This window comes from Rutidosis leptorrhynchoides, chromosome 9, assembly GCF_046630445.1.
Source record: "Rutidosis leptorrhynchoides isolate AG116_Rl617_1_P2 chromosome 9, CSIRO_AGI_Rlap_v1, whole genome shotgun sequence".
Classification (NCBI taxonomy): Eukaryota; Viridiplantae; Streptophyta; class Magnoliopsida; order Asterales; family Asteraceae; genus Rutidosis; species Rutidosis leptorrhynchoides.
In genome coordinates, this window is record NC_092341.1 from 64,025,686 (window position 1) to 64,038,963 (window position 13,278).

A 13,278-nucleotide genomic window follows, 5' to 3' on the forward strand; every position below is an offset into this window, starting at 1 on the left:
CGAATATGCTCGTTAGCATCCTCATTTGGAGCTCCACCGAATTGGCATGTATTAGTCACCATGTGAAGAAATTGACCCTTTATTTCAAAGCCGTCAGTCATCGTAGGTTGAATAATTGCGTGACCTTGACCTGTTCTTGTTGCCTTCATTAATGCATCCATCGTTTGATTTGTAGCAGCCATCTCTTCTTCTTTTTTAATAACTGGCTCTATGATTGGTTGAATAACTGGTTCAGATATAGAATCCAATGAAAGTGATTCTAAATCCTCAGCGAGAGAATCTACTTCTTGAGCTCTTAAACGTTCGTGAAATTCCCTTTCGGGTTCAGGATATGAAGGAGTTAATTCAGTGTTGGAAGAACGTAAATTCATGCATTAATTTCTATTATGAAATCACAACACCAAAAGCTTTTCTAAGAATTGAATTCTTAAAAAGAATCGAATAACATAAAAACAATGATAAAAACCTTTAAACAAACAGATTTTCCTTCTGATTTTGCTCACGTTTCGAATAGCCAAAAGATGCAGCAGAGGGGCAGGATTCGTTTGGTCCCAATATAATTGAGTACTGTTTGGCTCCAATAACCCAGTCCACGTACAAATCCAACTAATACTACGAATCAGAAAAATTATCTATTTATTTAACTGCCAACTCCCCGGCAGCGGCGCCAAAAAGTTGATGTGGTGAAACTATACCTTTATTTATGAACGGATTTGAGTTGTTTTGTTACACGAATTGATTTATTGTAAATATGGTGTTTTAATGAATTCGGGTTGATTTCACACATATATAGGCAACTAGTCCTATCCGTGTAGTTTAGTTTTATAGGTAAATCCAATTCGTTCCACAGGGAGATGGAGTGTTAATGGTTTTTAATAGTCTTTGAAGTTAAACTTATTTAAAGGGGGTTTTGGATTAGGAATTTATATTTAGCATAATAATAATAAAATATAACTTAATCTTAATTTAATTGAACTACTTATTAATTAAAATTACAAGATTACATGATTTATAATTATTAAATTAAAAGTGAACTAATTGAAACTATATTATTTGTGATAGAAATATTTTATTATTAAATGGTAATAAGTAAAACAATAATCTTGCATTAAAACTAAATGATTAGGAATTTATTTTAAACAATAAAATACAAATCTATTTAAATTAACTAAATAATAAGTTTTAATTAAATTAGAGATGAATTAAAGATAATTATAATAATTAAACTAATTGTAAATTAATTACTTTAAAATAATAAAAGATTTCATTTAAGCTTTGGAATTTAATTAAAATTCGTAACAGTACTAATATAATACGTACGTGTTTAGCGTATTGATATACGCGTTCCGCGTATATTCTGAAGACAAGCATTTCGTGTGAAAGTGTACACGATCCGCGTATGTTTTATACGATGTGACAAACAGTATGTATAAAGACTGAAGTATATTGATTTATATTTTAGTTTTTCTATATAATAATACGTGGATAATAATAATAATTATTTGCAATATATAAATGGGAGTGTTCACTTAAATGTTTCACCTCTAGATCCATGGATTGTTTTAAAATTAGGCTCTATTAAAATGTTTTTAGTATAAAACTTAATATTTTTCTTTCGAATATATAAAGGTTTAACTAACTACATTAAATCTCATTTTCATTTGACCTTATTTAGATAGTTTACTATTTCTTAAGTATTTAAATTGAGACCTAACCCAGTTTTAACTTTAGCCAAAACCCAAATCATAACGGTTTCCCTTTTTACAATTTCACTTTTATATAACTATTGATATTACCCAAACCACCGAACTTTATTTATAATTTAGTGTTAATAAATTGTTCATAAGTTCATCTAAATCACTATTAATGTTGAAGCTTAATTTATATAAATAAAATAACTTTCCTTATTTGAATCTAATAAATTAAGTGACAAGGGTTAAATATCTAAATACATAATAATGGTTCTTCTAGCTAGACTCAATGTTAAAAATACTTAAGTTACATTTTAATTTTTACAAATGATAACAATCCATTTCACTAGGGGCTCTACATCTAAGCAAACACTATAGAAATTTAGCTACTCATTATAGTAGGGTAAACATAAAAATACAAGTATACAAACATAATAATAATGATAAAAATTTATAACGATAATTTTAATAGAATATACTTACGAAAATCTTTACTTTTATTTACTTCAAACGGTAGAAAAATTACAATAACAACACCCTTGCACTCGCACAATAATACCCTTAATCACGAAAGTACACCCTTAATATTGAAACTATCCTAAATATTGAATCTTAAATTTAATTGGAACTGAAATAAAATTTATACGTAGTACAAAGATACTAGTGAAAATAAAATTGATATCTCTCTGCTCTCTATCTCTGTATGTCTCTTTCTGTATATCTCTGTGTGTCACCAAATGAAAAATAGTACTCGTATTTAACATATATTTCTTGAAGTTGTAGGTGGAGAATATCAATGCTTTTTGCTGTAACACTGAAAAAGAATTGATATTAAACATAAAAGCCACCGTCCCATTTGCAATTGAATCTGGATATGGATCAAACATTATGCGTTTCGCGTAGGAATTCACGCGATCCGCGTAAGAATAACAACATTACGCGTTTCGCGTAGCTTTGTACACGCATATTGACGTATATTGACTTGGAACTTTCATTTGAACTCTTTTTCTTCGATCATCTTTAACTTGCATTCGAGTAACGTTATCTCGATATATATTTGGTTTAAATCCGTCATTTTATCGTTGTTTCTTCAAACTTCAAGCTCGTGTTTACTTTTGTCGTTTTTCACGTGAATTATGCATTTGAATGTCTTCGTAATCGGTAAAAGTTGATGAAATATAAATGATATTTTGTCGAAATATATGTATGTTTAAAGCAATATCAAAATACCCCACACTTGAACGTTGCTTGTCCTCAAGCAATTACATCTTTTAAATAAAATCGGAACATTACATATTTTTCCATGTCAAAAATTAAATCACACAACACACGCCACACGAAATGAAAACACACGCTATATGGAATAAGTTGGAAACACTACACAATATTTATTGGATCACACGCACACCACACGAAATGAAATTCTGACAACAGAAACAAAGTTAAAACTCGTGATTAAGGTTTTAAAAATTTGGATCCTTAGGAAAAATTGGACCTTGTGAAAACGTTTTATGATTTTATAAAATGGCATGCTAGTTTTTACACTAGACACGTTTTTCGGTTTTAACCTCAAATTCCGGTCGAGGGTAACTGAAAACCGTAGTCTCAGTCGGCGATTAGCTAGCTATCCGCCCCCATGATTGAAGTATTACGGAACTTGAAACCGAATGTCCTAAAAATGGTTTTACACAATATAATTCATAAAATAGCATAAGTTTTAGAAGAAAATTATATCGTGTCCAAATATCATCGGTGAACCATGAGTTTGCACACCTCAATTTGTTATGACATATGTATGTTGACCGCGGTCAAACATAGATGCGGTTGATCTTTACGGAGATCATCCATCTGGGGATTAGATTCATTAGTCTTAAAAGCTAATTTGCAATGTGCCCCCCATTGTACGAGACAGATCCATCTCATGGTTAGGATAAGTCTTACCACCAAAAACCCTGTTTGATGCTGAGGTGAGGTGGATTTCCAGCCGATGATAGAGATGACTTTTCAAGATTTTTAGTCAACCTACAGCTGTTCTGGACTACATCTTCTAACATAAGTTAGCAAGTGTGTCATTTTGGAAGACTTTACTTCCTTAAGGGATGGACTTGATTCATCCTTTATTACTCGTATCAATGGGATATTCAGGTTTATACATTCCAAAGTAATGATATCTGCAATAAACTTCATAGAAACATGTGATAAATGGTTCTAAACCTATGTGTTTATAAATTCTGTTATACTTGGTTTTCTTTTATAGGTTTTAATCAAATAAACTTATGTATTTTTAATGTATGGAAACAATAATTTCGGTTTTTGACACCTAATCTTTAATTGCTCATAATTACCTTAAAAATTGACTAGATATATTTGTTTAAAAATTTTCAAAATTTTTCGTAAAAACCACCAAGTTATAAGTTCTCGAGAATTTATATATTCCCACCCCACACTTAAGATTATGTAATGCCCTCATTACATAAAATCAGATTAAATGTATAAATTTGAGAGGACAAAAAGTGTAAAGTATATGGAACTTCTTTTTTTTTAGTAATTGGACATTGTAAAATGCTTATCGTATGAACATATCCAATCCTTTTTTATCACAATTATACTTTCGTGTTTTGTTATGTCGAATATCTCATCATCACAAGTACCTGTCAATAAACATGTTAATCACACAAAAGACGGGGTTGTACTTTAGTAGTACAAAAAATTTTACCCCACACTAAAATTTTTTGTATATATAAAATAAAAATAAAAGTAAAAGTAAATACTTAAAACACATCATAAAAATCATTTTTTACAAACAAGATAAAAAATAAAAAAAGTAAAACTAAAAACTAGAAAAACGGCCATACTGGGCCTCCTTGATTTTCCTCCTCCTGTTGCTGTTGCTGCCGCTGTTCATTTTGGCGGTGTTCCTCGTAAAAACACCGATAGGCATCCTGACTTGCAGCTAGAGCAGCATTGAGGTCATAAGGTGGAGGTAGAGGATCACCGGGTGCTTGCCATGGGGTGTATGAAGGAAAGACTGAGGGTGCGTAATGTTGTGGGTTAGCTGCGTATAAATATGCCTGATGATGTGCCCACTCAAGTTGTGCTTCATAGCCCCTATCAACTTTATAAGTAATTAATTTCAAAATATCTTTTATAAATTTATATTTGTTATAACGGAAATTTCGGTTGTTATACCTAGTCTTTATCCGTTTATAAATTTTTAAATTCAATTTATAAAATTTAATGCTTTAAAAGTTAAAGTTTTAATATTTTTCAAAAACAATTTAGAAATAAAACAAAACACTCTATATTTTTCTTTTTAAATTTTTTAAAATTAAAAGAAAATTAATATTTTAAAATTGTAAAACAAGTACATGAAAAATAAAAATTAAATGAATTTAAAATACACTCTATTATTTATATATATATATATATATATATATATATATATATATATATATATATATATATATATATATATATATATATATATATATATATATATATACTTTCAAACCAATTAATTTTCAAACTTAAAACTTTGTTTCCTATCAACTAGGTAGAGATAATCTCGGTTGTTACACCTATCATTACCCAAGACAAAGTTTACAAATTATATATTTTTTTACGGTTATTGATAAAAAAGTATATTTTTAGTAGAAATAATTTTTCTTTTGTTTTTGTGGTTTACTATTTAAAAGATATCTTATGAATCCAACAATAAATTTCGTGCAATTTGAATAACGACAATTCAGTTGTTACACTTAACATTATTATTTTCAATGAAAACAGGTTAAACTCAAGGTTTATCAATTTTAAATGGTATACCTTTTTAATAAAACACACATAAAAAAAATACAAAATAAAACACACCAAAACATAAACACACAAAAATGCACAAACACACAATTGGCGAGAAAAAGATTTAGATGGTGAAACCGCGCTGACTCGCCTCATAGTAGAGTCTAACCATTTCGCCCCCCATGGCTTCGTAGGCGTAACCTCGTTGGTTTAAGAGGTTTTCCTTTGAACATTTAAAAGGCCCTTCTCGGCACAAGGTTACGTACTCGTAATTAGAGTCCGTTTGGTTCTTTGGGCAATTTTCGTAATGAGTCGATTTTTCACATTTTACACACTTGCCCAAATGACGCGCTCGACGTTTCTTAGCTGATTTTGATTTGCCTTTGGCATAATTTTTCTCATTAAGTTCCTGCCTTATTTCTTTTCTCGCCTGATTGCATCTACTCTTTATATCTAATACCACATCCCTCGGTAAAATATTATCGCACATCAAAAGGAAGTGGTTGTAGACATATTGATTGCGCATCTTGAAAATAAACAATAAATAAAGACGAAAAGAAAATAAAAAAGTAGAATGAACGGAGAAGACTAGTTCTTTAGTGTCTGCTAGGGAAAGACCGAAAAAACCCCACTCTTAAAGATAAAAATAAAGATCGAGAATGGAGTTGAAAACCTTAAAGTTACCCCAAATTTACTTGTCCTTAGGGTAGAAAGTGATTTTGTCTCTTTCCGTAGTGTTGATTCCGTCAAAGTATAACTTGAGTCGATGACCGTTCACCTTGAAAGTTCCACCGTCTTTGCTATATAACTCTGCATATCCAGATAGAAAAACCTATTTTATTATATATTGCCCAGTCCACCGGGATCTAAGTTTCCCAGATGAAAACTTAAAACGTGATTGGAAAACTAATACTTTATCCCCTTGTTCGAATTCTTTTCTTTCTTTTAATCGTGCATCGTGCCATCTCTTAGTTTTCTCTTTGTATGTTTTTGAGTTTTCATAAGCTTGTAGTCTTAATTCGTCTAATTCATTAAGTTGTAAGAATCGGTTTTCTCCGGCTTCCACAAGGTCGGTGTTACATTCTCTTAGAGCCCAATATGCCTTGTGTTCAACTTCGATAGGTAGATGACACGCCTTACCATAAATTAATCGGAAAGGTGTAGTACCAATGGGCGTTTTAAACGCAGTTCTAAATGCCCATAGCGCATCATCTAGCTTTCGATGCCAGATTTTCGGATTATTTTTAACCGTTCTTTCTAAAATCCGTTTAAGACCTCGATTTGTGTTTTCAACTTGGCCACTCGTTTGAGGGTGGTAAGAAGTTGAGAAACGATGATTAAATCCGTACTTTTTAAGTACTTTCTCGAGTAATTGATTTGTAAAATGAGTTCCACGATCACTGATTAATGCTTTTGGAATCCCAAAACGTGAAAATTGGTTTTTTAGGAAGTTCACAGCAACACGGGCATCATTTGTGGGTAAAGCTTTTGCTTCGGCCCATTTAGAAACGTAGTCAACTGCCACAAGGATGTATTTGCATTTATTCGATGCGGAAAATGGACCCATGAAGTCAATACCCCAAATGTCAAATATTTCACATACAAGAATGCCTTTTTATGGCATTTCGTCCCTTTTAGAAATGTTACCGGATCTTTGACATGAATCACATGTTTTAACCATGTGGTGTGCATCTTTAAAAATGGTTGGCCAATAAAAACCTGAGTCAAAAACCTTCTTAGCTGTATAGCTAGGTCCGAAATAACCACCAGCTGGGCCTTGATGACAGTGCTCCAATATTTGTCGAGCTTCTTTACGATATACGCATCGGCAGATAACTTGATCCGCTCCTATTCGAAAAAGATTAGGGTCTTCGTAGAAGTAAAACTTTAAATCAGCAAAGAATTTCTTTTTTTGCTGGTACGTTTGGTTTTTAATTAATACTCCTGCAGCGAGATAGTTTGCAAAATCCGCAAACCATGGAACTTCAAATTCGGTTTCTATTCTCATTAGAAACTCATCGGGAAAAGTGTCATGAATAACTGACTCATCTAGTTTTTCTAGGTTGGGGTTCTCGAGACGAGACAAGTGATCAGCAGCGAGATTTTCAGCACCCTTTTTATCCTTGATTTCTATATACAAAATTCTTGTAAGAGAAGAATCCAACGTATCAATCTAGGTTTTGCATCTTGTTTCTTGAATAAGTACTTTAGGGCTGAATGATCGGTAAAAACAATCGTTTTGGACAGCACACGATATGATCTAAATTTATCAAAAGCAAATACAATTGCAAGGAGTTCTTTTTCGGTAGTTGTATAGTTGAATTGTGCTCCTGTTAGTGTTTTACTTGCATAATATATTGGTTGAAATTTGTTATCTTGGCGTTGTCCTAAAACGGCTCCTAGTGCGAAATCACTAGCATCACACATTAGTTCAAATGGTTTGGACCAATCGGGAGATACTATGATAGGTGCATTCGTAAGTTTATCTTTTAGAATGGAGAAAGCTTGTAAGCATTCGTCATTGAAGTCGAATGTACTATCTTTCTCAAGAAGTTTAGTCATGGGTCGAGCGATTTTGGAAAAGTCCTTTATGAATTGTCGATAGAATCCCGCATGACCTAAGAAACTACGAATTCCTTTAACATTAGTTGGAGGAGGAAGCTTTGAGATTACATCGATCTTAGATTTGTCTACTTCCATTCCATCTCGAGAAATCTTGTGTCCTAAAACAATGCCTTCCTTCACCATGAAGTGGCATTTTTCCCAATTTAAAACAAGATTTGATTCCTCACAACGAATTAAAATTCGCTCGAGGTTATAAAGGCATGAATCGAAGGAGTCTCCAAAAACAGAGAAATCGTCCATAAAGACTTCCATACTTCCTTCTATCATGTCGTGAAAGATTGCCATCATACACCTTTGAAAGGTGCCTGGCGCGTTGCATAATTCGAACGGCATTCGTCGGTATGCAAATGTACCAAATGGACAAGTAAAAGTTGTCTTGTCTTGGTCTTTTGGATCAATGGGAATTTGAAAATAACCGGAGAATCCATCAAGGAAACAATAGTACTCTTTTCTCGCTAAACGTTCTAGCATTTGATCAATATAAGGAAGTGGGAAATGATCTTTCCTTGTGGCGTCGTTTAAACGACGGTAGTCTATACAGACTCTCCAACTAGTGACTGTTCTTGAAGGAACGAGTTCATTCTTATCATTAAGGACGACAGTTGTACCCCCTTTCTTGGGTACTACTTGAACAGGACTAACCCATGGGCTATCGGATATAGGGTATATTAACCCGACATCAAGTAACTTGATAACTTCCTTTTTGACAACTTCTTTCATGTTAGGGTTTAACCTTCGTTGTCTCTGTACCACGAGTTTAAAATCTTCTTCCATTAGAATCTTATGAGTACAATAAGCGGGGTTAATCCCTGAAATATCTGTTGTTTTCCAAGCAATTGCTTTCTTGTGAGTTTTTAGAACGGACATTAACCTACTCTTTTCGTTATCGGAGAGTTTTGATGAAATTATAACAGGTAATTGTGACGTACCTTGGAGATAAGCATACTCCAAATGTTCCGGGAGTTCTTTAAGTTCCAAGGTGGGTGGTTCTTCCAAGGAAGATTTTATTCGGAACCTGTTACCATTGGTAATTTCTTTAAAGGGTTCATCTTTCTTGGGAATTTCTTCCTCACAACAATCTTCATCGATGACTACTTTCAACAATTCGTCAAGTTCAAGCTCTACATCAAATTCATCACTTTCACTCATTGGGGTGAAGTTCGAGGTGTCTACATTTAGTAATTCTTGCAATTCTTTTTCAACACAACAATCAACAATGTCTACCTTATAACAATCGTCATCGGAAGAGTTAGGTTGTTTCATAGCTTTATCTATGTTTAAGGTAACTCTGTCTTCCCCTACACCTAGACTAAGTTTTTTTTATCTTTAACACGCACAATCACGTCGGCGGTATTTAGAAAAGGTCGCCCTAGAATTAGGGGAACCTTACTATCTTCTTCCATTTCAAGGACAACGAAATCGGCAGGAAAGATTAAATGATTAACTTTAACCGGTAGGTTTTTGGCAATACCAATAGGATAGTTAAAAGTTCTATCGGCTAGACGTATACACATCCTAGTTGGTTTTAGATCACCTAGGTTTAGTTTTAAGTACAAGGAGTGTGGCATAAGATTGATACTTGCGCCTAAGTCAGTTAATGCATCGTACATTACTGAATCTCCCATTAGACACGGAATAATGAAACTACCAGGATCTCCAAGTTTTGGTGGCATCTTTTGCTTTTGCAAAATTGCTGAGCATTCCTCGTTGAGGAATGTGGTTGAAACTTCTTCATATTTACCTTTATCGGCTATGAGATCCTTGATAAACCTTCCATAATTTGGCATACCCGCAAGAACATCTACAAGTGGTACATTGATACAAATTTGCTTAATCATTTCGGCAAACTTGTTGTACTGTGCTTGTAATTTATCTTTCTTCAAACATTGTGGGTATGGAATTGGATGTTTGTATTCTTTTAATGGTGGTTGAGTTTTAGGTGCACTTGTGGTTGGCACTTTATCCTCTTCCACGAAAGAATCTTTTTCATTTAGAATTGGAATAGAAACAGGAACATGAGGCTTGGGAACATCGAGGTTAACGGTTAACCCACTTCTCGTAGTTATGGAATTTACTTGCTCATTCCTTGTTTGACTGTTGTTAGGATTCACTTGAGTATTTGAGGGGAGAGCTCCTGGCGGTCTCTCTGATAGTAACTGTGAGATCCTTCCAACATCTCTTTCTAAATTATGTATCGTAGCTTGTTGATTTCGAATTTGCTGAGTTTGAAGTTCCGTAGTTTGCTCGTGCTTAACCATAAAATCTCTCAAAAGATCTTCTAAACCGGATTTCTTCTCTAGTTGTGGTTGTATAGGTGCTTGTGGTTGTGGTTGATTGTGTTGGAAATTATTTTGGTAATTTCGTTGAGGTTGATTTCAGTTGTTTAGATTGTAACCCGGTGGTGCATTTCTTTGATTTTGATTAGAGAAATTCCGGTTATTTTGGTAAATTGGATTTCCTCCTTGATAATTATTATTTGAACCTGAAGGTCCTCCTAATTGATAGTTGTTAATTGGAAGATATTTCCGGTTCATTACTTCAACCGCCGGAAAATCGTTGAAATTCATTTCACCTTTTCGCAAGTAACTTAAGAAATTTGCTTGCACTTCCATCGTTGTTTGATCACAATCTCTAGTAAGGTGAGGACCTTGACACAATTCACACCCTACCCTAATAGCATGCATTTCCTTGGTTACCTTCTCAATTTGCCTTGCTTGATTTGCCATTTGAACTTTTAAAGCAGCGATTTCATCGTTGCCTTCAATACTAGCAACGGTTGATGATCTAGAAAATTCCATTTCTTGATGCCAATTATGAGAATGTGCTGCTATATCGGCAATGATTGTGTGGGCTTCTTCGGGCTTTTTTTCATGATTGATCCTCCTACTGCAACATCTATATCCTTTCGAGTAGCCACATTGACTCCTTTATAGAATATTTAGACTTTTTGGAATGTATTCAACCCGTGTTGAGGACATACCCTAAGCATTTTATTGAATCGGGTCCAAGCTTCATAAAGAGTCTCATTAGGATTTTGTTTGAAGTGATTTATATCACTTTGCAACTTTGCTGCTTTTGAAGCAGGGAAGAACTCTGACAAAAACTTGTCCATCATATCATTCCAGTCTTCGATATAACCTTCTGGTAATGAGTCTAGCAAATCTCTTGCATCATCCTTTAACGACCATGGAAAGATTTTTAAACATGCGACTTCATCGGAGACATCTTTGATTTTGAATATCTTGCAAATGCTTACAAACTTACGAAGATGCTCTTTAGCATCCTTATTTGGATCTCCACCGAATTGGCATGTATTAGCCACCATCTGAAGAAATTGACCCTTTATTTCAAAGCCGTCAGTCATCGTAGGTTGAATAATTGCGTGACCTTGACCTATTCTTGTTGCCTTCATTAATGCATCCATCGTTTGATTTGTAGCAGCCATCTCTTCTTCTTTTTTAATAACTGGCTCTATGATTGGCTGAATAACTGATTCAGAGTTAGAATCCAATGAAAGTGATTCTAAATCCTCAGCGAGAGAATCTACTTTTTGAGCTCTTAAACGTTCGTGAAAACCTTTAAACAAACAGATTTTCCTTCTGATTTTGCTCACGTTTCGAATAGCCAAAAGATGTAGCAGAGGGGCAGGATTCGTTTGGTCCCAATATAGTTGAGTACTGTTTGGCTCCAATAACCCAGTCCACATACAAATCCAACTAATACTACGAATCAGAAAAATTATCTATTTATTTAACTGCCAACTCCCCGGCAGCGGCGCCAAAAAGTTGATGTCGTGAAACTATACCTTTATTTATGAACGGATTTGAGTTGTTTTGTTACACGAATTGATTTATTGTAAATATGGTGTTTTAATGAATTCGGGTTGATTTCACACATATATAGGCAACTAGTCCTATCCGCATAGTTTAGTTTTATAGGTAAATCCGATTCGTTCCACAGGGAGATGGAGTGTTAATGGTTTTTAATAGTCTTTGAAGTTAAACTTATTTAAAGGGGGTTTTGAATTAGGAATTTATATTTAGCATAATAATAATAAAATATAACTTAATCTTAATTTAATTGAACTACTTATTAATTAAAATTACAAGATTACATGATTTATAATTATTAACTTAAAAGTGAACTAATTGAAACTATATTATTTGTGATAGAAATATTTTATTATTAAATAGTAATAAGTAAAACAATAATCTTGCATTAAAACTAAATGATTAGGAATTTATTTTAAACAATAAAATATAAATCTATTTAAATTAACTAAATAATAAGTTTTAATTAAATTAGAGATGAATTAAAGATAATTATAATAATTAAACTAATTGTAAATTAATTACTTTAAAATAATAAAAGATTTCATTTAAGCTTTGGAATTTAATTAAAATTCGTAACAGTACTAATATAATACGTACGCGTTTCGCGTATTGATATACGCGTTCCGAGTATATTCTGAAGACACGCGTTTCGTGTGAAAGTGTACACGATCTGCGTATGTTTTATACGATGTGACAAACCGTATGTATAAAGACTGGAGTATATTGATTTATATTTTAGTTTTTCTATATAATAATACGTGGATAATAATAATTATTATTTGCAATATATAAATGGGATTGTTCACTTAAATGTTTCACCTCTAGATCCATGGATTGTTTTAAAATTAAGCTCTATTAAAATATTTTTAGTGTAAAACTTAATATTTTTCTTTCGAATATATGAAGGTTTAACTAACTAAATTAAATCTCATTTTCATTTGACATTATTTAGATAGTTTACTATTTCTCAAGTATTTAAATTTTGACCTAACTCAGTTCTGACTTTCGCCAAAATCCAAATCATAACGGTTTCCCTTTTTACAATTTCACTTTTATATAACTATTGATATTACCCAAACCACCGAACTTTATTTATAATTTAGTGTTAATAAATTGTTTATAAGTTCGTCTAAATCACTATTAATGTTGAAGCTTAATTTATATAAATAAAATAACTTTCGTTATTTGAATCTAATAAATTAAGTGACAAGGGTTAAATATCTAAATACATAATAATGGTTCTTCTAGCTAGACTCAATGTTAAAAATACTTAAGTTACATTTTAATTTTTACAAATGATAACAATCAATTTCACTAGGGGCTCTACATCTAAG